Below are 26,904 nucleotides of genomic sequence, written 5' to 3'. Positions count from 1 at the left end.
ACCCCAAAGAAGCTCAAGAACTTTTTTGAGCGTAGGGCGTTTTTCAGTGCGTTCAAACGCGCTGTAAAACGCTCAAGTGTGAACCAGGGCCATAGGGAAGCATTGGTTCTCATGTGTTGAGCATTTAACAGCTCGCTTGAACGCGCTGTAAAACGCTCAGGTGTGAACCCAGTGTTAAGGAGAGCGCTGAACGAGCGCATGTTGCAGGGAGCAGAAAGCGGTGGTCACACAGGGTCAGGAGCAGAGCTACAGGGTCTAAGGAGACCCTGATCAGCTCTGCCTATGCGTCATGCCCCCACAGGGGGCTGTTTTCCCCTGTAACTGGGGCTCCTGTGGATTCCCCAGTTACAGTGGAAAAAAATAAAAAAGTCAGTGTCCGCCAGAGGTCTTTTATTGACCTTCTGGGGGACATATTATGTGCCAAAATGAAATTAAAATATAAGTAAAAATAAAAAAATGCAACTAAAAAACAATGTAAAAAATAAAATAAAAAATGCAGTCGCTAACAGAAACCGTCACCATAGTCGCCCCGTTCTCTCAAACCTATACATGTTATATATAAAAACGATCTTCAGAAAATAGGGAACCCATTGCAATAATTAATTTTTGTGTCAGTTTTAATATTTAAGAAATAAAAGGCTATAATAAAAAAAATAACTTTTAATAATAGCAGATTTCTTCCAAATTAAACCTAAAAAAAGAAAAAAAAAGAAAAAAAAAACATTTTAATAAAAAGTCAAGAAGAAAAAATTAGTTTTGTAGTCAAACAAATAAAAAAAATCTACGGTCACTAATCCACCACATGCACAAAATCAGAAAAAGTTGCCTGGACATTTAGGCCTTTTTGGGCCTGGTCATGAAAGGGTTAATATTATTTGACACACTATGGAAGGAACCACTACTACTGGGGCACTTTGCAGGAGCATTATTACTATTGGGGCACTATTACTAATTAGAGAGGTTTGGAACACAGCCTCTGACAGGGGTGTGAGAATAGCCCTATTTTGTTAATATTTAGCACTGTTGGCTTCCTTGGGGGTATTTAATAGAAATTTCTTGTCTCTAGGGGGTACTTTGTGTAAAAGGGTACCTGGCATGAAAAGGATGGAGGCTTGGAACAGTGGTTTTCTTGGAGGTACTTGGTTGAAACTTCTTGTCACTAGGGGGTACTCAGCATCTAGACCATAGATGAACATCCTATTTTGAGTTTGCTAAATGAGAATTGTTCAAAAATCAAATTGTAATTTTGACAAGTTGTCTTCTTTGTGGCCTATTTTAATAGTATGGCATATATATATATATATATATATATATATATGTATATATATCTCACCACAGGAGTCCACCTTCAATTCTCATAGCTTGTACTGAGCAATAAAAGCAAGAAACTCTCTCACCAAATTTGTACATAACAATGAACCTCTATCCCTCAGAATCCTGGTGCGTTATGGAATATAATTTGAGCAAGAGTGTATATTTCCAGTCATATTGTTTCTGCTCATTGTGATGTGTATTATGGTCAGAAATGTGCGGAATAGATCATGTTACAAACAATACCTCCAGTTGCTTTCAATTCATCAAAATTGAACAGCTTGCCACAAGCAGATTTACTGGTAATTTCACAAAAAAGGCTTAAAAATCACCATATTCCCAGAATGTGTTCCATTTCAATTCATCACTTCTCATCAAGTTTGTTTCTCGGTAAATTACATGCAACAGGAATAAACAGCTTTGAAAACAGAGGTTTCTTCAAATCAATCGTTTTGAAATCCTTATGCAAACGATATTCATACTTCAGTTTTTGAAGTTGCTGCAAAAGGAATGGAATAGAAGATGGCACAGCAGTAGAGCGAGAAGCACGCTGAGGACTGCGTTATGTCTTCAGCCTACTGGATATTTTCTACAAACTTTTTCTGTAACTTTTTTGTGGAGACTTACTTAGTGGTCAACTAATGTGTTGACTACAAGCAGTCAATATATGCATGCATTCCTAGTGTTATTTAATAGATTTTTTGCCAGCTTCCAGAAAAGCTCCTCCCCCTTAAAAAAACACTCCCACAAAACAGGAGCAAAGTTCATTCAAAATATAATTAACATCTAGACAAGGGTGACTGTTGAAGGGTATAGAAGCAGATGTCACAGAACCTCTACAACAGCCTAATGCTTACTGCAATAAATCAATGATAGCCTAAAATTTAAAGGGGTATTCCCATCTTAGACAATGGGGGCATATCGCTAGGATATGCCCCCATTGTCTGATAGGTGCGGGTCGGAGCAGGGGGCGGAGGAACGGAGCAGGGGGAGAAGTGGCTGGAGGACCCCAGATTTCACGGAGTCCGTCCACCACCAAGCGCTAATCCCCGCCTCTCTCATAGAAGTGAATAGGAGCGTGCCGCGCATGCCCGGCCCATGCTCCTATTCATTTCTATTGGGCAGACGGCAATAGCAGAGCCAGTGCTCGGCTATTTTCGGCAGCCCCATAGAAATGAATGGAGGGCGGCTGCGCATGCGCAGTGCGCTCTCCTTCACTTTCGGGGCTCCGTTCTCGATATAGGTGCGGGTCCCAGAGGTGGGACCCGCACTTATAAGACAATGGGGGCATATCCTAGTGATATGCCCCCATTGTCTGAGATGAGAAAACCCCTTTAAATATACTGCCCAGTGTAGAGCATCATCTACTATTGAGTCATCAGCACTCTAGGGCATAAATCTAGCCAGAGAATTAAGGCTGAGCATTTAGTAGGGCTAACTTAAATCAAGGCTTAGAGTGGTAAAAAAATAAAATGTTCATCAGTTTGCATAAAAACTCAATTTATTGCATACTGTTTTCTTTTTAATTTAAAGAGGACCTTTCATGGGTCCAGACATTATGAAATAACTAGCAAGTTATGTAGGACATAGTGTAGGGATGTAATATCACTTACTAGTTTGTCTGGGCGCCGATCCATTCACCCGCTGTGCCCCTGTTCATTTTTCCTGCCTGGTATGCTAATGAATAGCATCGCTCTACAGGGAGGAGGAGACTGCCCTGTTTCTCAGTGGGAGTCTCCTTCTTCCTGGCTGTAGCGTGGTCCAATCACAGCAGAGAACGTCACAGCCAGGGAGGAGAAGGAGATGCCCACTGGGAAACAGGGCAGTCTCCTCCCTGTACCAATGCTATTCATTAGCATACCAGGCGGGAAAAGTGAACGGGGGCACAGCGGGCGAATGGAGCGGCGCCCAGACAAACTATTAAGCAATATTACATCCCTACACCACTGTGTGTCTATACGGTGGCATGCATTGGAGACTTCCATCAGAAGTATAAGTTAAAGAATTCTCTTGATGGAATGCGCCAATGGAATGCTTAAACATGATGTGAACAGAGCCTTAATGACAGTTATAGGTCGAAATTGTGATGTTCTTACTGCCAATGGACATGATGGTACATCTAGTGAGTTGCATGGGCACTGATTCCTGGTGTCTAACCCCTTAGATGCCACAGTCAATAGAGTTTGACAGAAGGAAGATGCTCCTTCTGTCAGCCCATCAGCATCCCAGGAGGTGATTGGAATCCAATGCTTTTCCATGTCAGCCAGGAGCCTGACAAATGCTTTGGTATACTGATGTTTTGGTATACTATTCCAAAGCATTTGCAAGTGATCAAAGGTTGGGAACTTGTGTAGGGTCTTAGGGAATAGAAAAAAGTTCAATAAAATAGAATAAAAGAAAAAAAAAGAAAAAAGAACAAAGTTTCATTAAAAATGTATTGACTATTTATTATAATTGTAAAAAAAAGATTTAAGATATATGGTACCACCATAATCATGACAACACGTTGATAAAGGATTGCACATGATTTCAACTGAATTGCGCATCTATGGGAAACTAAAACTGTTGTGGGTCTTGGAATATGGCAACACAAAAATGATGAAACTACTAAAACGTAAAAAAAAAAAAAGATTATAAATTTGGTGTCTTAATTGTACCAACAGATACAAAAAAACACTACCATATTATTTATACCAATATGCAGTATGTTTAGCTTTATTTTAGAGCAAGTAAGCACAAAAACATCAATGTTTTGACAAGTAGACATTTCACAGGGGAGTCTTGTGGAACCCCAAGTAAAAATGATTTAACCAGTTCAAGACTAGGAGATTTACCCCCATTCCTGACTAGATGCATTTTTTTTAGTTCATGCGCCTTTGAAAACCATAATAACATTTTTTTTCGGTTCAGTTATGTAAATAACTTTTGCATCTTTTTTTCAGTGATACATGAGGCTTTATTTTTATGTTATTATTATTTTAGTATTTTCTAATTTTTATTTTTAATACCCAAGAAAATGTAACAAAAAAGGTAAAAAATTGTCTGTTTTTCACATTTTTCTAAATAGCACAATGTGTAATTAAAATAGATATTAACATTATGTACCTGTTCCGGAACCGCCATTTTGGTATATCGGATGTATGAGTTATGGTCACCGGGGGCAGGGCTAGAAGTTGCGTTGTGGGTTGTTGTTAATTATTTATTCTTTCAAATTTTGTCTTTATCTGTTTATTTTATGTTACACTTTATGCCCCCAATAAGGCCATACAAGACCTTTAGGGCACATTTTTCTTAATTGCTGGTTTCTCCTGTAATTGGGGCTGACATATTCACAGGGGGAATAATGCCCCCAGATAGGTGTATAACTTCACTACAGAGCTTACCTGGGTCTGCTAAAAACCAACAGCTCGCGCAGATGCCTGGACCCCGGCGATCACATAATCGTTAGGAGCAATGCTGCTTCCTGAACTGTATACACAGTGCTCATTGAGTACTGTGTAAGCACCGATGGGGAAGGCAGGGATGGTAAGAAACTTTTCTGTGAGGAGCCCTGCTGTCACTTACAGTGAGTTCCCTGCTCCTGCAGCTGCAAGATTAGTGTGCAGCTGCAATCTCTCCACGAATGCTTATAAACATCTGTGCAGAGATAACTGCCAACCAGTCAGATGTATATAGTCAACTGCAGTCAGCAAACAGTTACATTTCAATAAGTTTTATATGTAAACATGCCTGGGTGTATTTTTGTGTATGTGTGCATGATCCAACTAATCTAGTTATCTATCTATCTGCTGTCTGGTGATTAAAGAAGACTTTTTTTTTTAATTTACTTTCCTTGGGAGTGCCGTGGAATTTTTCTTTTTTTATCTTTTTGGTTGGTGGGTCGCCTCATCAGCCACTGGCACACCGCATCCATTTGACCGCTGTGCCGCTCATAACATTTTTTGTATCTATCTAGCTATGTATCTTTCTATCATCTATCTATCTTTATTTATTTTAAAATGTTTGTTCCAATCCAGTACCTCTTTAATTTCATAATCCTTGACCACGTGAAATCACATTCTACTGAAGAGAGGTGGTATGTAGAAATGTTTGGAGGTTACAAGCTGTTGCTTTCTATTGTTATTCGGTATGCAGATCTTGCACCAGTTTGACAGAATGCAAGTTACAAGTGTTTTTTCAGTCAGATACAGATTGTTCAAGGTAATCTTTGCATCATACATTTCCAAATGAAAAAAATAATCCTTATGAAATATCTGATTAACTAATGGGTGACTTGATTACATTGTTTACTATATAATTGACAAAATAATCTATCCTTATGCACAAGTCGTGGTGAAGAACACATTTTTTCACCAAACTGATAACTTTCCAGTTGTAACTATAATGAAAAAAAAATCCAATGCCTCTACAATGAAAAAAATCCTAAGCAGCTTTACAAATAGACTTGGTTTGTACCTAAAACTCTCGTGAAGACCTTTTCCTTTCCATGGTAACAGACTACAAACAAACTGTGTAGTCTGATCCTGGAATCAGACTCCTATCTATCTGTTCCTTACTTCATGTTAAAATTACCTATTGTTTAAATCACATTTTTATGTTTAACATATTGTAAAGAATATTTGATGATGTTATGTTTAATTTTCTATGTTAATATCTATATTTAAACAAAAAACACAAATCCTGCAGTTTTCCCACTGGCCACTAAGCCTAATTATAGGCACCACTTCTTGGTCCGTTCCGATCACTTTACTGCAGTCATCTGCTTATCTATACACAGAGGTGATATCATTACAGGCAGGATTAGAATTACAGATAAGACAGGATCCACCATTCACAATAGGTGATTGTTAAATCTTATCTACTCTTTCCTTATACAACGACCTCTGCACAGGTCACAGAGCATGCTTAGAAAACTCTGCCATAGAAGTCAGTGAGGTCCCCTCCTGACCATTGTGTTTATGGACCATGTGGCTACCGTAAAGCAATTTTCTTAATGCTTTTTGTAAATGCTGTTAAGAACAGCTCAGGCAAGATGGCCGCCTCCATAATCATGTTCAGGAAATTGAATAAATCTGCAATCAGAAAATAAAAACAGATTATAGAAAAGGATATACAGTGCCTTGCAAAAGTATTCACCCCCTTGACTTTGTGTTTTGTTACATTACAGCCTTAAAGGGAACCTGTCACCTCCAAAACCCATCCCAAGCCGCCAGTAGTACCTGACAGTAGCCAGCAGTGTGTTTCCGACGATAATTTTCTTCTTAAAGTCCGATGCAGCTAAGCTCAGAAAACGTTCTTTTATCCCCTGCCGGCGCGCTTCTCTAGTCATGCTTGAAGTCAAGGGGGCAGCAATCACAGCTCCAAGTTGCTTTGGATAAGTCTCCATGAGCTTGTCACATCTTAACACTGGGATCTTTGGCCATTCCTCCTTGCAAAACTGCTCCAGCTCCTTCAAGTTGGATGGTTTGCGCTTGTGAACAGCAATCATGGCGTGGGCATGTATGGCTGCCAATGGAACTGGTTCTCTTGTATTTATTGATGTGACTGCTGACAAAAGCAGCAGGATGAATTCTGAAGTGTTTCGGGCAATATTATCTGCTCATATTCAGCCAAATACTTCAAAACTCATTGGTCGGCACTTCACAGTGCAGATGGACAATGACCCAAAGCAGAGGGGCCGCACTGGCCACCAATGAATTTAATACTGGGAAGGGAGGGAGGCGGGGCCGCACTGGCCACCAATGAATTTAAAACTGGGGAGGGAGGGGGGTCTGGCCCCTGCTGCCTGGCAGCACCTGATCTCTTACAGGAGGCTATCATACGCACAATTAACCCCTCAGGTGCAGCAACTGAGGGGTTAATTGTGCTGATCACAGCCCCCTGTAAGAGATCAGGTGCTGCCAGGCAGCAGGGGGCAGTCATGTACACAGTTCTTAGTATATTCTAAGTTAAAGCGTCTCCATCACCATGGGAACGCCTCTGTGTTAGAATATACTGACGGATCTGAGTTTTCACGATCTAACTCAAATCCGATGGTATATTCTAACATAGAGGCGTTCCCATGGTGATGGGGATGCTTCAAGTTAAAATATACCATCGGATTGGAGAAAACTCTGATCCGATGGTATATTAATAGGGACTCCTGATTTTACATTGAAAGTCAATGGGGGACGGATCCGTTTGCAATTGCACCATATTGTGTCAACGTCAAACGGATCCGTCCCCATTGACTTGCATTGTAAGTCAGGACGGATCCGTTTGGCTCTGCACGGCCAGGCGGACACCAAAACACTGCAAGCTGCGTTCGGGTGTCCGCCTGCTGAGCGGAACGGAGGCGAAACGGAGCCATACTGATGCATTCTGAGCAGATCCGCATCCACTCAGAATGCATTGGGGCTGTACGGATCCGTTCGGGGCCGCTTGTGAGAGCCTTCAAACGGAACTCACAAGCGGAGCCCCGAACGCTAGTGTGAAAGTAGCCTAATATGAATTAAATTGTATAGATGCGTGAGAGATGAATAAATAAATAAATATATATATACCTATTAATCTATGGCTAAATGTAAATTAAATAAAATCAATTGGATAAAAAAACAAAATCGGCTATTGAACATATATACAGTACAGACCAAAAGTTTGGACACACCTTCTCATTCAAAGAGTTTTCTTTATTTTCATGACTATAAAAATTGTAGATTCACACTGAAGGCATCAAAACTATGAATTAACACATGTGGAATTATATACATAACAAAAAAGTGTGAAACAACTGAAAATGTCATATTCCAAGTTCTTCAAAGTAGCCACCTTTTGCTTTGATTACTGCTTTGCACACTCTTGGCATTCTCTAATATAACATTTTACATCTTTATTTAATTTCCTTAAAACTATCTTCCACAATATAGACATAATACTGTCAAGTAAACGTCACAGAGGTGCTGAAGAGGTCTAGATATTTGCATTTTGTTAAACTTTATTTATTTATTCGTCTCCTCTCACGCATCTATACAATTTAATTCATATTAATATCCGTCTACCCTCAGTCCTTCCTTCCATTATTAGCTACAAGCAATGATCAACTATTATGAATTGTTTTACTGTAACTATGACCAAGCATCATGTCACGATCATTTATCGTGTTAACTGCTTTTATTTATAATTGTTTTTATATTAACCTTGTCAGTTACTTTTAATGCTCTGTATCTACATTTTTTCCAAGTGTTTGTTTACACTCATACCGTATGTGTCCTTTTAGACTTGAAAAAAGAGCACTGTCTGCTCCGAAACGCGTTGTCTACTTTGAAATAAAGAAAAGTGTGTATCAAATACTGACCGGGTCGTTCAGTTGCGCCGATAGTGTCTCTACCAAGGGTGTGGACCCTCTCATGGGTCCCATCCCCTCCCATTTTATTCAGATATTGTGGATAGGTCTTCAATATTCAACTTCCAGACTGAAGTACAAAGTTGCTTCATTTCTCAATTTAGGCGCAATGAAGTAACTTAAAAATTGGCTGCGAATGTGGACATAGCTGCGTATTTTCAATTGTACCATTTTTGTTCTAGAAATATTATGTAAACTCATATTATATACGTTCTGAAGCTATAAAAGCAAACGGGAAAAAAGGTTCTAATTACCAGTTCATTTCTGACATGAAATGGCCTGCTTCTCGGTAATTATCTAATGGCTAAATTCTGCTAACACCTTTAATTGAATCCATCATCTTTGAACGTAATATCTCTTGGCATTAATTAAAGTAATGAAGGTCCACTTCACAACACATTGTAGCCTTAAAATGAAAGATTCGTTTTCGTTTTCTCAGCACTAGGATATGGACTGTGAAGAGCACAGGCTTTACAGGCAACATGTATTGACTCTTTACCATTAAATGTACGATGCAGTTGCCATACTTGAATTATTATAGAGCAATTACTCTACTCGAGCGGTAATTGGCCATTAACATAAATGTTAGGTTAGAAATTACCATGCACTTTTCGCCCCGACATTACAAGTTGTAAGAGTAGAATATATACGTATAAATATGCTTTACCCTCAGCATGGTGTCAGGAGGTTGAGTTGCTGACTCATATTGTCTCATATTGTCTTCAAAGCATCTCGTGGTGATGTTGGGCAGTCCCAAATCATTACTGTATAAGGCTACTTTCACACTAGCGTTCGTCGGTCCGCTCGTGAGCTCCGTTTGAAGGGGCTCACGAGCGGACCCGAACGCAGCCGTCCAGCCCTGATGCAGTCTGAATGGAGCGGATCCGCTCAGACTGCATCAGTCTGGCGGCGTTCAGCCTCCGCTCCGCTCGCCTCCGCACGGACAGGCGGACAGCTGAACGCTGCTTGCAGCGTTCGGGTGTCCGCCTGGCCGTGCGGAGGCGTGCGGATCCGTGCGGATCCGCCCAGACTTACAATGTAAGGCTACTTTCACACTAGCGTTCGTCGGTCCGCTCGTGAGCTCCGTTTGAAGGGGCTCACGAGCGGACCCGAACGCCTCCGTCCAGCCCTGATGCAGTCTGAATGGAGCGGATCCGCTCAGACTGCATCAGTCTGGCGGCGTTCAGCCTCCGCTCCGCTCGCCTCCGCACGGACAGGCGGACAGCTGAACGCTGCTTGCAGCGTTCGGGTGTCCGCCTGGCCGTGCGGAGGCGTGCGGATCCGTGCGGATCCGTCCAGACTTACAATGTAAGTCAATGGGGACGGATCCGTTTGAAGATGCCACAATGTGGCTCAATCTTCAAGCGGATCCGTCCCCCATTGACTTTACATTGAAAGTCTGGACGGATCCGCTCAGGCTAATTTCACACTTAGCTTTTTTTTTGCCATTTTAATGCAGACGGATCCGTTCTGAACGGAGCCTCCGTCTGCATTATTATGAGCCGATCCGTTCAGAACGGATCCGCCCGAACGCTAGTGTGAAAGTAGCCTAAGTCAATGGGGACGGATCCGTTTGAAGATGCCACAATATGGCTCAATCTTCAGGCGGATCCGTCCCCCATTGACTTTACATTGAAAGTCTGGACGGATCCGTACGAGGCTATTTTCACACTTAGCTGTTATATGCTAAAAATAATGCAGACGGATCCGTTCTGAACGGAGCCTCCGTCTGCATTATTATGATCGGATCCGTTCAGAACGGATCCGATCGAACGCTAGTGTGAAAGTAGCCTAAGGGTAATCTTTAACATCTTATTTTTGCATGTGGGGCTTCAAGAATTTGATGAAATATTCCTTCCACTTCTTTCTAAGGAAAGCATCAAATGTGGCACCGTAGGCTAGAATTTCAGTTGGTGCTTTTACCCTGTGGATAGTCTTTGCTGTCCTCCTTGAAGTTAGTGGGGGACAACCACTGTAAAAACACAACAGCTAGGGTTTAGATACCCCAGTGGGTGGCTGTTTTGCTGTAGAAGGGTATGGTGGTATGTTGACCTAAAATGTATATTCTCACAATCAACATTTATCCCCTACCCACAGGTTGGTTGATAAATATGAGACTAATGGGACACCCACCAATCACCAAATGGGGCTCCCAAGCCTTCCACCATGAAGACAGTGCTCCCCTAACTTGGTCAGTCCCATCTACTGTCACAAACGTTCAAACTCCTGCTCACTGTGGTCATGCAGTGTGGAGCTATCACTTGGGCTCCTGGTCTTTGTTGTCAAACACGCGGTAAGGTTCATACCAATCAGACATTTATGGATTGTGGGAATACCCCTTTATATGCAGGGCCTAAAAAACATGTAAAGCTGGTCATCGATGCAATGGTCAAAGCTTTTTGATGTCTCCCTTCCCTCTCTCTTCTCCTCTGAACAATCATTTGCTGAATTTTGAATTCAGCAAAATGATTGCTCAAGAAAGGTAAAAGGGGCAAAAGATGAGCCTGTCTGATGGAATTGACTGTGAAGGCATTCTGCAGCTTGCTATGTAGTTCAACCCATGCACACTGCAGAACCAAAGTGGAAAAACAGTTTAATTAAAAAAAAACTATTGCAACAATGTTTCTTATTACATAATTGATAAAAAAAAAATGGACCAAAGGCCCATAGATACAAGTAGGGGCTGTGCTGGGCATTGCAGTTGGACCTCTACTGATTTGACATCCATAGCCTCCTCTAACTGCAGATTATTAATTTTTAATTTTAAAGAAGATTATTAATTATTAATTTTAAAGAATTGGAAAAGCCATTTAAAGGATTACTACCAATGTAAGGATTGTATCATGGTTACCTTAAAAGAAAATGTGCAGTTTTGATTGGGAAAGGATCGTCTACAGGGAAAAGCAGATACCTAACTGTAGTAGAAAATGACTTTAGCCTCAGAGCTATGTCTGTATACTTTCTGTTAGAAACATGTAATATTTTATTTTCTACAAGCCGCTACACTTTGTGTTTTTCTGTGAGGATAAACCACAGTTTAGTAACTGCATTAGCTGTTCAGGCAGATATCCAGTTCATGTTGAAAAGAAGCCTTTAAAGGGAATCTGCCAGCTCCAAAATATCCCCCAAACTAGCGCAAACAGTGTATAGAGTAAGGGACACCGAGTCCGATTAGGTCATTTGTATCTTCATACTGTGCTCCCAGAAACTAGCAGTAAAATACATTGAGAGGACTCCTTTTTGAGTCCTCTCAATTATGTACATGAGTTCGGGAGTTCTCTTGATGCACTTTACTGCCACTTTGTGGGAGCATAGGGTCGGAATGCAATTCAGTATGGACAGAGGCATACACAGATCTCATAGGGCCCCATAGCACCTATATTCCCAGTGTACAAGCATTAATCACTCCCATAATAATGCAGAACCTGCTCAACCCAGATTTCTGACAATTCTAAGTGCAATACATTTTTATTAAATTCAAATTGTAATAAAAATAAAAGTTATCTTTGGTCTCACCTACTTTATCCAACTTTTATGTTGGAAAAGTGGAACAGGTGCTTAAAAAATATGGCGCTCATTCTGGACACCATATTCCTCAATTTATTTACACCAGAAAACTGGCTTCCTATTCTATTATAAAACTGGCTTCCTGCAGCCACCACTAGGGGGAGCTTACTGCATAGAATGAAAGTTGTATTTATCTCTTTGCATTGAGCTCTCCCTAGTGGCGGCTACATGAAAATGCAGTGTTTTCACTCGAGGAAGAGAATAGAACAAGTTATGTGCTGTGCCCACCACCCCTACCCCAGGCCCCATAGTAGTTGTGGAGTCTGCTTTCTATTACATAATTGGACTCAGCGTCATAGACACTATACACTGCCTTCTCTAGTTTGGGGGCTGTTTCGGAGCTGACAGATTCCCTTTAAAGGGTGTTTTTTTTTTTTTTTATACAATGAAGCTCCCCATAATGAAAAATAATAGAATAAAACAATATTCACCTTACTGATGCCCTGCTGTTCCCGTTCTGATGATTCACCATCCCCTACAGGCAGAGCTTTTTTAACACATTGGTGCCTAAGTACCCCCCCACACACACACACACTAGAACGTTAGAATTATTTTTGCCCCCTAAGCATCCTGTCACAGTAAGAATGACTCCTTAGTGCTCCCCTTACAATAGTGTTGCCCCAGTAGTTATAATAAAATAAAAAGTAATACTCACCTAGCCCCTAGGTCCTCAGGAGGCAGATATCAGTACACGATGCAGTCTCCCTATCATCCTGCCAGGTGTGGGACAGTTGAGAGGCATGAGCCATTTGACCTGCCGCTGGTGGGCCTGTTGCAGTTGCACCATTTGTCCTATGGTTAAAGCAACCCTACCAAAAGGTGTCTGCTTCCTGCTCCCTCTCGACATACAGGAAATGCCTACTCAGCCTCAGCAGCGCTGATCTACCTTAGCCAATGACTGGCTGAACAGGCATTTCCTCCATGATGATATGGAGACTGGGAAGCATCAGAATGCGAGATTCCTGGCGATGCCTTTAATGGTGGTGTGTCATTCACAAAGAGTGTATGCCAGGCAGTGGCATAACTAGAAATGACTGGGTCCCACATTAAATTTTTTGGAACAAGCCCTCTCCCCCAGCAACATATTCGCAAACCCTCTCCTCCCATGCAACCCCCCTAGTTAAGATTGCGCTCTCAGACCAGTCCTGGCAGAGTCCCTGTCCGTTTCCTACACGTATATACTGTATGTCTTGCCAGGCACTATGATGAATATGAAACCTGAAAGCAAGATGAGATGGTAATATCCAGCATATGGAATTATGGAACAATGTATGATTATGTAGGACATGGAGTAAGAATTACTTTTATATCACATATGATTTTTTTTATTATAGGTTTACTATAGTGCACTTTTACAGTTCACATACTGAATTTGTAAAGTTCTCAGGTTCTTGGATAGTGAGTTATGCGATACAGCATATATAGGAGCTGCTAAATCCAATGGGCATCTTCTCTTAGGAATAAAATGAGTTTAATGAGTTTTCTTGGCTTCTAAGTTGGTGGTCTGTCCTTACACTAGTATAATCAAAAAGAGTTTAACCTCCAGGACCGGCACCAATCAGTTGGCCAAGGGGCCAAAGCACAACCCTTACTGATCACTGTTTCTCCAGGCATGGCAATATCTATACTTTCTCACCTTGAGTGAAGCAGCACCAGAGTTGTTTTGTAGGATTGTAGATGCAGCTTTGGTACAGTCTCTCATTGAGAGGACACAGTGGTGTAAAGAGAATTCTTTTTCAGACATTGTTCCATGGAAAAAAAAGTATGCAAATTGGATGATACCAGCCAAACCAGAGATATACAGCTGTTTCTGGGCTCTTGTCAACCAGTACCCTGCTCTGATGAGAGGCAAGCCCGAAAAAGCTGTACATGCCTCTGGTTGGCCTGTTATGATTTGCATATTATTTTCCTATTGAGCAGTAGCTAAAAAAATAAGTCCCCTTACACCACTGTGACTCTAAGCTGCACGTAAGGCTGACTACAGAGAGAGCAGTTCTTAAAGGGGTTGTCTTAGTGTTTAATACTAATGAGCTATCTTCAAGATAGGTCATCAGCAAGTGATTGGTTGCGGTCAGACTCCGATCAACTGCTTACCAATTAGAGTTTCGTCCATTGGATAGTGGCTGTGCATGGTATTGCAGCTCAGTCCGATTCACTTGAATGGGACTGAGCTGTGCCTTGGCCATGTGACCAATAAACATGATGTCACAGGCCTAGGATGAGGCCACTTCACTCATTAAGCGCCATGACCTTTTAGTCAGCTGATTGGCAGTGATGCCGGGAGTCAGACCCCCACTGATCAGATACTGATGACCAATCCTGAGGACAGGTCAATGGTATTAAACAACAGCTTTAACCTGAGTTTCTAAAGCCATTGAAAAGTCAATTAAAAGGTTCTTGTTGTTTACTTAACTTGTTAAAGGGGTTTTCCAAGAGTTTTTTAATGATGACCTATCCTCTGGATCAGTATCTCATTGGAGAAGGTCCAGCTGTCTCAGAAGATACCAACGCTCGCAGTAGCGCAGCAGCTTTCTCCAGATTTTCTCTGGCCGTGTGACATTATGGTCATCAGCAGGGGCGGACTGAGAACCCTCAGGGCCCCCGGGCAAAATAAATCAAGGGCCCCCTTACAGGCCCCACCCATGTTCTGCTAAAAGCCCTACCCTTGTCCCGCCTCCATGCCCCGCCTCCAGCCACACCCTGCACAATCTTTAATAAGATTTCAAAGTTAAAGTGACACAAAAGGCACCCAGACCACTTCAGCTCATTGAAGTCGTCTGGGTACAGTGTCCCTTTTGCAAATCGAGTTGCAATGTTCTAGAGAAACTGCATTGTTTACGTTCCAGCAATAAGTCAGCGTCTAGTGGCCGGCAGCCACCTGAGGGCTTCCTGGAGTATAACAGACCTTTGGTCTGGTAACGATGCTGGACGTCCTCACACCCTGCATGATGACCTCCAGGGTCAAATTTTTCCCCATAGGAAAGCATTGGTTCAATGCTCTCGTATGGGGTGATCAAATCTCAGCGCACATTAGTGAGCCTCTGTTAGAAGCAGTGTGGGCATAACTACTGTGAAGGGGGCACATATCTGGGCATAACTACTGTGAAGGGGGCACATATCTGGGCATAACTACTGTGAAGGGGGCACATATCTGGGCATAACTACTGTGAAGGGGGCACATATCTGGGCATAACTACTGTGAAGGGCCTAGCCATCTGGGCAACCCCACAGATCATCCCCCCACCCACCTTGTACTTGTTCCACTGATCCGCTACTTGCGGGCTACATGGGCATGAGTTCAGTCACTTCGGTACGCAATCCCATCCTGTGGCGCGTGATCCGTGACCTACAGCGGCAGGCCTTGCGGGATCACGCGCTGCAGGACGGGATTGCCCACCGAAGTGACTGAACTCATTCCCATGCAGCCCACAAGTAGCGGAACAATTACAAGAGGGGTGGGGAATAGCCAAATTAAAAAATATTTTGTAACCAAAAGGTGTTATGGGGGCTCTGTGGATGGCACTGTTATGGGGGCTCTGTGGATGACACTGTTATGGGGGGATCTGTGGATGGCACTGTTATGGGGGGATCTGTGGATGGCACTGTTATGGGGGGATCTGTGGATGGCACTTATGGAGGGGATCTGTGGATGGCACTGTTATGGGGGGATCTGTGGATGGCACTGTTATGGGGGCTCTGTGGATGGCACTGTTATGGGGGCTCTGTGGATGGCACTGTTATGGGGGCTCTGTGGCTGGCACTGTTATGGGGGCTCTGTGGATGGCACTGTTATGGGGGCTCTGTGGATGGCAATGTTATGGGGGCTCTGTGGATGGCACTGTTGTGGGGATCTGTGGATGACACTGTTGTGGGGGGGATCTGTGGGTGACACATATATAGCACCTTATGCTATATATATGTGTCATCCACAGATCCCCCCATAACAGTGTCCCTGTGAGTGAATGATCCCCAATACAGGGTCTGGGGGCCGGCATCTGGTGTTGTAATGGCAGCAGGGCCCGATGCAGTCACTCTATTCTATTACACGGGCCCCGCTCACTGTAATACTAATATTCATATGTGAACAACTTGAAATCCTCTGCGATCCTCTCCCTCTGAGCTCTCTGTACTCACAAACTCAGTAGCAGGCCGGGCAGCAGCGCAACTCACTGACGTCACGCGCCTGCTCCTCCCACGGCCTGCTACTGAGTTTGTGAGTACAGAGAGCTCAGAGGGAGAGGATCGCAGAGGATTTCAAGTTGTTCACATATGAATATTAGTATTACAGTGAGCGGGGCCCGGTGTTGTGTTATTCTGCGGCGGGCCCCCATCCCGGCCGGGCCCTCGGACCATGTCCGAAGTGCCCGACCGGTCAGTCCGCCCCGGTCATCGGTCTCATGACCTAGGAGCAGCTCAGCCTCATTGAAATGAAAAAGACTGAGTTGCCATACCAAGCACAGCCACTATCCAATGTACGGTGCTGTGTTTGGTGAGCAGAGAGAGGACTGCGGCACTACTGCGAGCACTGCTGCCCTCTCAAACAGCTGATCAGTGGGGGTCCTGGGTGTTGGACCTTCACTCCAGAGGAAAGGTCATTAGTAAAAAACACTTGGAAAACCTATTTTAAGAATCAAGATGAGGATTGGCATAGCAATGTCATGTTTAGAGCAGCTTAAAAGAGTTTGAAGGGAGTCTGTCACCTCCATATGGCCATATACAGTGCTTACATGGCTCTGTAGCGCACCTATACAGGATTGTAACGGTACCCTTGTTCTTTTCTTTAGACTTGCACCAGCAGGCAAAACTAAGTTTAATTCATATGCAAATGAGAACTCGCAAGTGCCCAGGGGCGGCGTTCAGTGCGTAGGAGCCCAGGCTGCCCTGCCTTCTTTTCACTTTACTCCTCCCCAGCCTCTTCCTTTGCCCGCCCTCCAAGTCCAGACCTATTGATGAGGCAAGAGACTTGGAGGGTGGGCAAAGGCAGAGACTGGGGAGGAGTAAAGTGAAAAGAAGGCAGAGCAGCCTGGGCATCTACGCACTGAACTCCGCCTCTAGGCACTTGCGAGTGCTCATTTGCATATGAATTAAACTTTGTTTTTCCTGCTTGTGCAAGTCTAAAGAAAAGAACAAAGGTACCGTTACAATCCTGTATATGGCCATATGGAGGTGACAGACTCCCTTTAAATGACTTTTAAATGAGAATTTGAGGTGTTTTGTAAGTATTGTAGGTGCAGCTGTCTCATATAATGTTAGCATATGTTACATAATTCTATAATACTATAAGCAGCTTTGATATCTAGGATCATGACATGCAATATGTTATTTTGCATGGGAGGGTTATTACGTATGTCCTGTGGCTGCAGTTCTCACATCTTTCAAAACAACTCTACTTAGAAATTGGCTTCTTTTCTAGGTTCAAAACATAGATGTAAAAAGGGATGTTTTTTGCCTGGGTACAAAGGGTGTCCAACATTAATAAGTATAGCGGATGTTGGTGAAATCCTTATCTATAAACCTTTGTGCAAGTCTGTTTGCTAAATGTGGGCAATTCTCTCATACGTAGAAATGCACTATACTCCGTCAAACATTCACCTCGGGAGAGTTTGTCTTAAAAAACATAATTGTCCTGTTTATTATACACAGTGTTATGAAGACCTGTGTCTTGTATTTTACATTACAGTCGATCAACCGCATTTTTACTCAGAGAGATTAGCGATGGCTTTGAACATTACATCAGATAAATGAATAACAACCTAATTCTAAATAGAAGGAAAATTCCATTGGTCAGAGAACCTAATGTGATAAAGTATTTTTCCATACCAAGAAAACAGGTAACTAGGTGAAAGAAATCTGTGTTGAGGTATCAAGTGGCTTGGGGCAGGTAGGTGGTCCTGCTGGCAGAGTTTCTTTAAATGAGCATGCAGACAAGTCAACAGGCAGGGGCGGACTGGCCCTAAACCCTAAAGGGAAATTTCCTTTTGGGACAACGCCCAGGGGAGATGTCTGAGCCGTTCTCATGGCCACCTAGATAATGATCTGATGTTCTCAACATTAATAAATGTAGGAGCATCAGGTTCCTTCCTATTCACGCAACGCCTGTACTCGCCTGAATTAATTTGCAATCGCCATCCTCAGGACAGTGATACATTTGAATACTGCAGCGCGGTGGTGAGATTTTGTCTGCATTGTGGTGTTTGGTTCTGCGGGGGCGGTATTTTGTGCTATACTACAGTATTACTGGCTCTGCCTACTTGTGTTGCCCCTCCTGCTGTCAAGTTGGACTCGCCTACAACATAGGGTCACTTCTAGGTTTCCGGGGCCATTTTAAGTTACCAGTCCACCTCTATCAACAGGTAAGGTTCTTTTTACGGTGGCACCACTTCTATATTAATGGCGCTACTTCTATGGCTTCTAGTTTTACAAGATCCATGTGTTATCCCCCATTTATTTAAAATGAGTACTTTTTTTCTATTGGATGGAATAACACAGTAACATGCTATGCTCTTCTGACTTTGAAAAAGCTACGGAAACTTTCCTGCATTAACCCCTTAGTGAACACCAATACACCTTTTTACGGCGGTCACCAAGGGGCCTTAGGCTGGGCTGCCACCTTTTCACATTGGCCCAGTCTAAGCGATGCAGAGGTCCCCCATGCAGAGGAGAGCGGGGACTCTGCTATTGCTCTAACAGCCCAGACTGGCTGGAGTGCAGATCCGCAATGGCGCCCACCACATGTAAGCGGTGAAAGGGATTAGACTACCTCTATCTCCTATTGGCACCCTGCAAATGCAATTGCAGGGTGCTGATGTGTATATTTATTTAATTTATGCACTTATATAGCGCTACTATATTCCGCAGTGCTTTACAGACATTAGCATCCAACTGTTCCGAATGGGGCTTACAATCTAAGGTCACTATCAATAAGTCTTTGGAGTGGGGGAGGAAACCGGAAAACCCGGAGGAAACCCACGCAAACACGGAGAGAACATACAAACTCCATGCAGATGTTGTCCTTGGTCATATTCAAGTTAATGAGAGATAGTCTCAGATCCTACCTTTTAATATTCTCATTTCCTCAATTAGTTTCCTATAAAAAAAAAAATCTTCGATTGCCAATCTACTCAATTGAAGTATTTAAGTATCTCTATACCAATGCTATTTATATAAACACAGAGAGGGGGGTCTGCCTTTATGTAAAGTCTTGTCTAAAGCCCACAGTCCGTAAAGATATAAGTGAGGGACATGAACATGTGGAGTCACTGTGGGTAGAGATACATGGAGCTAAAAACAATAATCAATTACTCATAGGAGTTTATTATAAACCACCTAATATACCAGAGTCCACAGAAAATCTACTACTAAATGAGATAGACAAGGCGGCAAATCATAATGAGGTGGTTATTATGGGGGACTTCAACTACCCACATATAGACTGGGAATCTGAAACTTGTATATCTCATAAAGGAAACAGGTTCTTGGCAATAACCAAAGACAATTACCTCTCCCAACTGGTTCAGGACCCGACTAGAGGGACGGCCATACTGGACTTAGTATTAACTAGAGTTGAGCGGACACCTGGATGTTCGGGTTCGAGAAGTTCGGCCGAACTTCCCGAAAATGTTTGGGTTCGGGATCCGAACCCGATCCGAACTTCATCCTGAACCCGAACCCTATTGAAGTCAATGGGGACCCGAACTTTTCGGCACTAAAAAGGCTGTAAAACAGCCCAGGAAAGGGCTAGAGGGCTGCAAAAGGCAGCAACATGTAGGTAAATCCCCTGCAAACAAATGTGGATAGGGAAATGAATTAAAATAAAAATTAAATAAATAAAAATTAACCAAAATCAATTGGAGAGAGGTCCCATAGCAGAGAATCAGGCTTCACGTCACCCACCACTGTAACAGTCCATTTTCATAAATTTAGGCCCAGCACACAGGCAGAGGAGAGAGGTTCCGTAACACAGAATCTGGCTTCATGTCAGCAGAGAATCAGTCTGCATGTCATAGCAGAGAATCAGGCTTCACGTCACCCACCACTGTAACAGTCCATTTTCATAAATTTAGGCCCAGCACCCAGGCAGAGGAGAGAGGTCCCATAACAGACAATCTGGCTTCATGTCGGCAGAGAATCAGTCTGCATGTCATAGCAGAGAATCAGGCTTCACGTCACCCACCACTGTAACAGTCCATTTTCATAAATTTAGGCCCAGCACCCAGGCAGAGGAGAGAGGTCCCATAACAGACAATCTGGCTTCATGTCGGCAGAGAATCAGTCTGCATGTCATAGCAGAGAATCAGGCTTCACGTCACCCACCACTGTAACAGTCCATTTTCATAAATTTAGGCCCAGCACCCAGGCAGAGGAGAGAGGTCCCATAACAGACAATCTGGCTTCATGTCGGCAGAGAATTAGTCTGCATGTCATAGCAGAGAATCAGGCTTCACGTCACCCAACATTGGAACAGTCCATTGGCATATATTTAGGCCCCGGCACCCAGACAGAGGAGAGGTTCATTCAACTTTGGGTAGCCTCGCAATATAATGGCAAAATGAAAATAAAAATAGGATTGAATGAGGAAGTGCCCTGGAGTCCAATAATATATGGTTAAGGGGAGGTAGTTAATGTCTAATCTGCACAAGGGATGGACAGGTCCTGTGGGATCCATGCCTGGTTCATTTTTATGAACGTCAGCTTGTCCACATTGGCTGTAGACAGGCGGCTGCGTTTGTCTGTAATGACGCCCCCTGCCGTGCTGAATACATGTTCAGACAAAACGCTGGCCGCCGGGCAGGCCAGCACCTCCAAGGCATAAAAGGCTAGCTCTGGCCACGTAGACAATTTAGAGACCCAGAAGTTGAATGGGGCCGAACAATCAGTCAGTACGTGGAGGGGTGTGCACACGTACTGTTCCACCATGTTAGTGAAATGTTGCCTCCTGCTAACACGTTGCGTATCAGGTGGTGGTGCAGTTAGCTGTGGCGTGTTGACAAAAGTTTTCCACATCTCTGCCATGCTAACCCTGCCCTCAGAGGAGCTGGCCGTGACACAGCTGCCTTGGCGACCTCTTGCTCCTCCTCTGCCTTGGCCTTGGGCTTCCACTTGTTCCCCTGTCACATTTGGGAATGCTCTCAGTAGCGCGTCTACCAACGTGCGCTTGTACTCGCGCATCTTCTTATCACGCTCCAGTGCAGGAAGTAAGGTGGGCACATTGTCTTTGTACCGTGGATCCAGCAGGGTGGCAACCCAGTAGTCCGCACACGTTAAAATGTGGGCAACTCTGCTGTCGTTGCGCAGGCACTGCAGCATGTAGTCGCTCATGTGTGCCAGGCTGCCCAGGGGTAAGGACAAGCTGTCCTCTGTGGGAGGCGTATCGTCATCGTCCTGCCTTTCCCCCCAGCCACGCACCAATGATGGGCCCGAGCTGCGTTGGGTGCCACCCCGCTGTGACCATGCTTCATCCTCATCCTCCTCCATCTCCTCCTCATCCTCGTCCTCCTCGTCCTCCAGTAGTGGGCCCTGGCTGGCCACATTTGTACCTGGCCTCTGCTGTTGAAATAAACCTCCCTCTGAGTAACTTCAAAGAGACTGGCCTGAAAGTGCTAAAAATGACCCCTCTTCCTCCTCCTCCTGGGCCACCTCCTCTTCCATCATCGCCCTAAGTGTTTTCTCAAGGAGACATAGAAGTGGTATTGTAACGCTGATAACGGCGTCATCGCCACTGGCCATGTTGGTGGAGTACTCGAAACAGCGCAACAGGGCACACAGGTCTCGCATGGAAGCCCAGTCATTGGTGGTGAAGTGGTGCTGTTCCGTAGTGCGACTGACCCGTGCGTGCTGCAGCTGAAACTCCACTATGGCCTGCTGGTGCTCGCACAGTCTGTCCAGCATGTGCAAGGTGGAGTTCCACCTGGTGGGCACGTCGCATATGAGGCGGTGAGCGGGAAGGCCGAAGTTACGCTGTAGCGCAGACAGGCGAGCAGCGGCAGGATGTGAACGCCGGAAGCGCGAACAGACGGCCCGCACTTTATGCAGCAGCTCTGACATGTCGGGGTAGTTGTGAATGAACTTTTGCACCACCAAATTCAGCACATGCGCCAAGCAAGGGATGTGAGTCAAATTGGCTAGTCCCAGAGCTGCAACGAGATTTCGCCCATTATCGCACACCACCAGGCCGGGCTTGAGGCTCACCGGCAGCAACCACTCGTCGGTCTGTTGTTCTATACCCCGCCACAACTCCTTTGCGGTGTGGGGCCTGTCCCCCAAACATATGAGTTTCAGAATGGCCTGCTGACGTTTACCCCGGGCTGTGCTGAAGTTGGTGGTGAAGGTGTGTGGCTGACTGGATGAGCAGGTGGAAGAAGAGGAGGAGGAAGCTGAGTAGGAGGAGGTGGCAACAGGAGGCAAAGAATGTTGCCCTGCGATCCTTGGCGGCGGAAGGACGTGCGCCAAACAGCTCTCTGCCTGGGGCCCAGCTGCCACTACATTTACCCAGTGTGCAGTTAGGGAGATATAGGGTCCCTGGCCGTGCTTACTGGTCCACGTATCTGTGGTTAGGTGGACCTTGCCACAGATGGCGTTGCGCAGTGCACTCTTGATTTTATTGGATACTTGGTTGTGCAGGGAAGGCACGGCTCTCTTGGAGAAGTAGTGGCGACTGGGAACAACATACTGTGGGACAGCAAGCGACATGAGCTGTTTGAAGCTGTCTGTGTCCACCAGCCTAAATTACAGCATTTCATAGGCCAGTAGTTTTGAAATGCTGGCATTCAGGGCCAGGGATCGTGGGTGGCTAGGTGGGAATTTACGCTTTCTCTCAAATGTTTGTGAGATGGAGAGCTGAACGCTGCCGTGTGACATGGTTGAGATGCTTGGTGACGGAGGTGGTGGTGGTGTTGGTGGTACATCCCCTGTTTGCTGGGCGGCAGGTGCCAACGTTCCTCCAGAGGCGGAGGAAGAGGCCGAGGCGGCAGCAGCAGAAGAGGCCGAGGCGGCAGCAGCAGAAGAGGCCGAGGCGGCAGCAGCAGAAGAGGTAGCAGGGGGAGCCTGAGTGACTTCCTTGGTTTTAAGGTGTTTACTCCACTGCAGTTCATGCTTTGCATGCAGGTGCCTGGTCATGCAGGTTGTGCTAAGGTTCAGAACGTTAATGCCTCGCTTCAGGCTCTGATGGCACAGCGTGCAAACCACTCGGGTCTTGTCGTCAGCACATTGTTTGAAGAAGTGCCATGCCAGGGAACTCCTTGAAGCTGCCTTTGGGGTGCTCGGTCCAAGATGGCGGCGGTCAGTAGCAGGCGGAGTCTCTTGGCGGCGGGTGTTCTGCTTTTGCCCACTGCTCCCTCTTTTGCTACGCTGTTGGCTCGGTCTCACCACTGCCTCTTCCTCCGAACTGTGAAAGTCAGTGGCACGACCTTCATTCCATGTGGGGTCTAGGACCTCATCGTCCCCTGCATCGTCTTCCACCCAGTCTTGATCCCTGACCTCCTGTTCAGTCTGCACACTGCAGAAAGACGCAGCAGTTGGCACCTGTGTTTCGTCATCATCAGAGACATGCTGAGGTGGTATTCCCATGTCCTCATCATCAGGAAACATAAGTGGTTGTGCGTCAGTGCATTCTATGTCTTTCACCGCTGGGGAAGGGCTAGGTGGATGCCCTTGGGAAACCCTGCCAGCGGAGTCTTCAAACAGCATAAGAGACTGCTGCATAACTTGAGGCTGAGACAGTTTCCCTGGTATGCATGGGGGTGATGTGACAGACTGATGGGGTTGGTTTTCAGGCGCCATCTGTGCGCTTTCTGCAGAAGACCGGGTGGGAGATAATGTGAACGTGCTGGATCCACTGTCGGCCACCCAATTGACTAATGCCTGTACCTGCTCAGGCCTTACCATCCTTAGAACGGCATTGGGCCCCACCATATATCGCTGTAAATTCTGGCGGCTACTGGGACCTGAGGTAGTTGGTACACTAGGACGTGTGGATGTGGCAGAACGGCCACGTCCTCTCCCAGCACCAGAGGGTCCACTAACACCACCACGACCATGTCCGCGTCCCTTACTAGATGTTTTCCTCATTGTTATCGTTCACCACAACAACAAAAATATTATTTGGCCCAATGTATTGTATTCAAATTCAGCTGGATATAAATTTGAGGCCTAGTATTTAGGCGCTGGGTGACAGGTATGGGTTTAGTGACAGAATTAGACTTGGAAATGCACAGTAGCGGGTGTGTGAAGTTATTCTGAATGTCCCTATGTGCAACTTCAATATGATCTACCCTTTTAGGGATAGATTTCAAATAGCTCTGATACAGCAGAAACCACTACATTTTTAAATTGCTAAATTGGGAATTGTATTTCAACCCAGAACAAGAAATGTGCTTGAACGGACACTAAATAACTCGCCCAGCTACAGCACTAACGACAGATTTAGCTGGATATAAATTTGAGGCCTAGTATTTAGGCGCTGGGTGACAGGTATGGGTTTAGTGACAGAATTAGACTTGGAAATGCACAGTAGCGGGTGTGTGAAGTTATTCTGAATGTCCCTATGTGCAACTTCAATATGATCTACCCTTTTAGGGATAGATTTCAAATAGCTCTGATACAGCAGAAACCACTAAATTATGAAATTGCTAAATTGGGAATTGTATTTCAACCCAGAACAAAAAATGTGCTTTGACGGACACTAAATAACTTGCCCAGCCACAACAGTAACGACAGATTTAGCGGGATATAAATTTGAGGCCTAGTATTTAGGCGCTGGGTGACAGGTATAGATTTACTGACGGAATTTTAAGGACTGATATACTTATAATATACTTTCTAACATAGAAAGTATATTATAGTGCATTTGTATTGTGCAGCAGTTGAGTGCGGTTCTGCTGCGATACCGCAGATATATAGAGGGACAACGCTCAGGGCCGGCACCACCCATAAGCAGAGTAGGCCACCGCGTAGAGCACACTCTGCCTGGGGGCACCAGCAGGAGTCCAAATCCCAAGCAGTAGCTCCCTGCTGCCGCCTGCGCCCCACCCCCTACTGACATCATCTCCTTCACTTCTTCTTTCTGTTCTTGCCAGCCAGATGCACTGCGAGTATGTTCAGTCACTTCAGGCAGAGCATTCGCATCAGCTGACACATAGCTACAAGATCATTTAGAATGCCTTTCAGAAAAGTTTGTCCTGGGATTTGAACTCATGACCTCTACACAACAGAGGGAAGGCTCAACCCTCACAGCCATGAAAGCTGTCTAGCTAGTTGCTTAAAAAAAAAAAAAAATAAGACTTCTACTGATACCTAGTATACTGATACCTAGTGTACAACCATACACATGACAGCTGCCCACTGTGTATGGATGTAGCAGAGCTGGGTGTGTTGGGGCAGCTGTCATGTGTATTGTTGTACACTAGGTATCAGTACACTAGGTATCAGTACACTAGGTATCAGTACACTAGGTATCAGTAGAAGTCTTATATTTTTTTTTTTAAGTAACTAGCTATACAGCTTTCATGGCTGTGAGGGTAAATGCCTTGCCTCTGATGTGTAGAGGTCATGAGTTTGAATCCGAGGACAAACTTTTCTAAAAGTGTTTTTTTTTTTTTTTTTAAATACCGGACTGTTACTTTACTGCCACGGGGGAGGGGGGCTATTGGCGCCATGATACTGGCACATGAAGGGGGGAGGAGAGAGGCACTTGATACTGGCACATTAGGGGACAGGGGGAGAGGATGGCACTATGATATTAGCACATGGGGGGGGGGCAAGAAATGGACATGAATCATGACGGGCAGAAATGTGAAATGATTGGGGGGGGGCAAGAAATGGACATGAATCATGAGGGGCAGAAAATGGACATGAATCATGGTGTCAGAGGCTGCAGGACAGTGACTGGCAGCAGGGTGGCACACACTTGTGTACAGGGGTCAGGGCACACCTGCTCCTTGACTAGGGGATATAGATTCGGACTGGCACAGGGTGCCCAGCAGTGGCACATGGAGCCTAATAGGTGGCACAGACTGTCTAAAGGGCTATGAATGCTACAGGGTGCAGGACAGTGCCAGACTGGCAGAGGGCACAGGACAGCATACTGTTTTATGTGGCACAGGATTTCAGACAGTGGCTGAATGGCGCCTGGCAGTGAATAGGTGGCACTGCTCGTGTTTGGTGTGCCAACCTGCTGAACAGCGCATTACTGGGATGGTACTAGGTGGCAGACAATGGCTGGATATTACATATACATGACCATAGTCAGACTGGCACAGGGTACACGACCATAGTTAAATGTTACATGCAATAGGTGGCTGAAAAAGGGGCGGGTAAAGGGGTGTGGTCAATGGGTGAAGTCAAGGGGGCGGCAAAATTAGCTTTTGCCTAGGGTGGCAAAAATCCTTGCACCAGCCCTGACAACGCTATTGGAATAACTAATTGCAACTGCTGTGATATACCTGTCGCCCCAAAAAAACTGATTGAGGGGTGTGATATAGGGAAAATCTGTACCTGGGATTTTACTTTCCTTGAGTCCGAAGGCAGCACAGCATGGATTAAGCTCGTCTTCTTACCCTTGGCTAGGACCGCCCACCTAGATTAAAATAATTAATTAGATCATTAGTAGACACTATAAAGCTGGCCTCCCACAATGCTCCACTGTGTTA

Source organism: Bufo gargarizans, chromosome 6 (assembly GCF_014858855.1).
Source record: "Bufo gargarizans isolate SCDJY-AF-19 chromosome 6, ASM1485885v1, whole genome shotgun sequence".
NCBI lineage: Eukaryota > Metazoa > Chordata > Amphibia > Anura > Bufonidae > Bufo > Bufo gargarizans.
The sequence above is the reverse complement of the archived record's forward strand: the minus strand, read 5'-3'. Positions refer to the sequence as shown.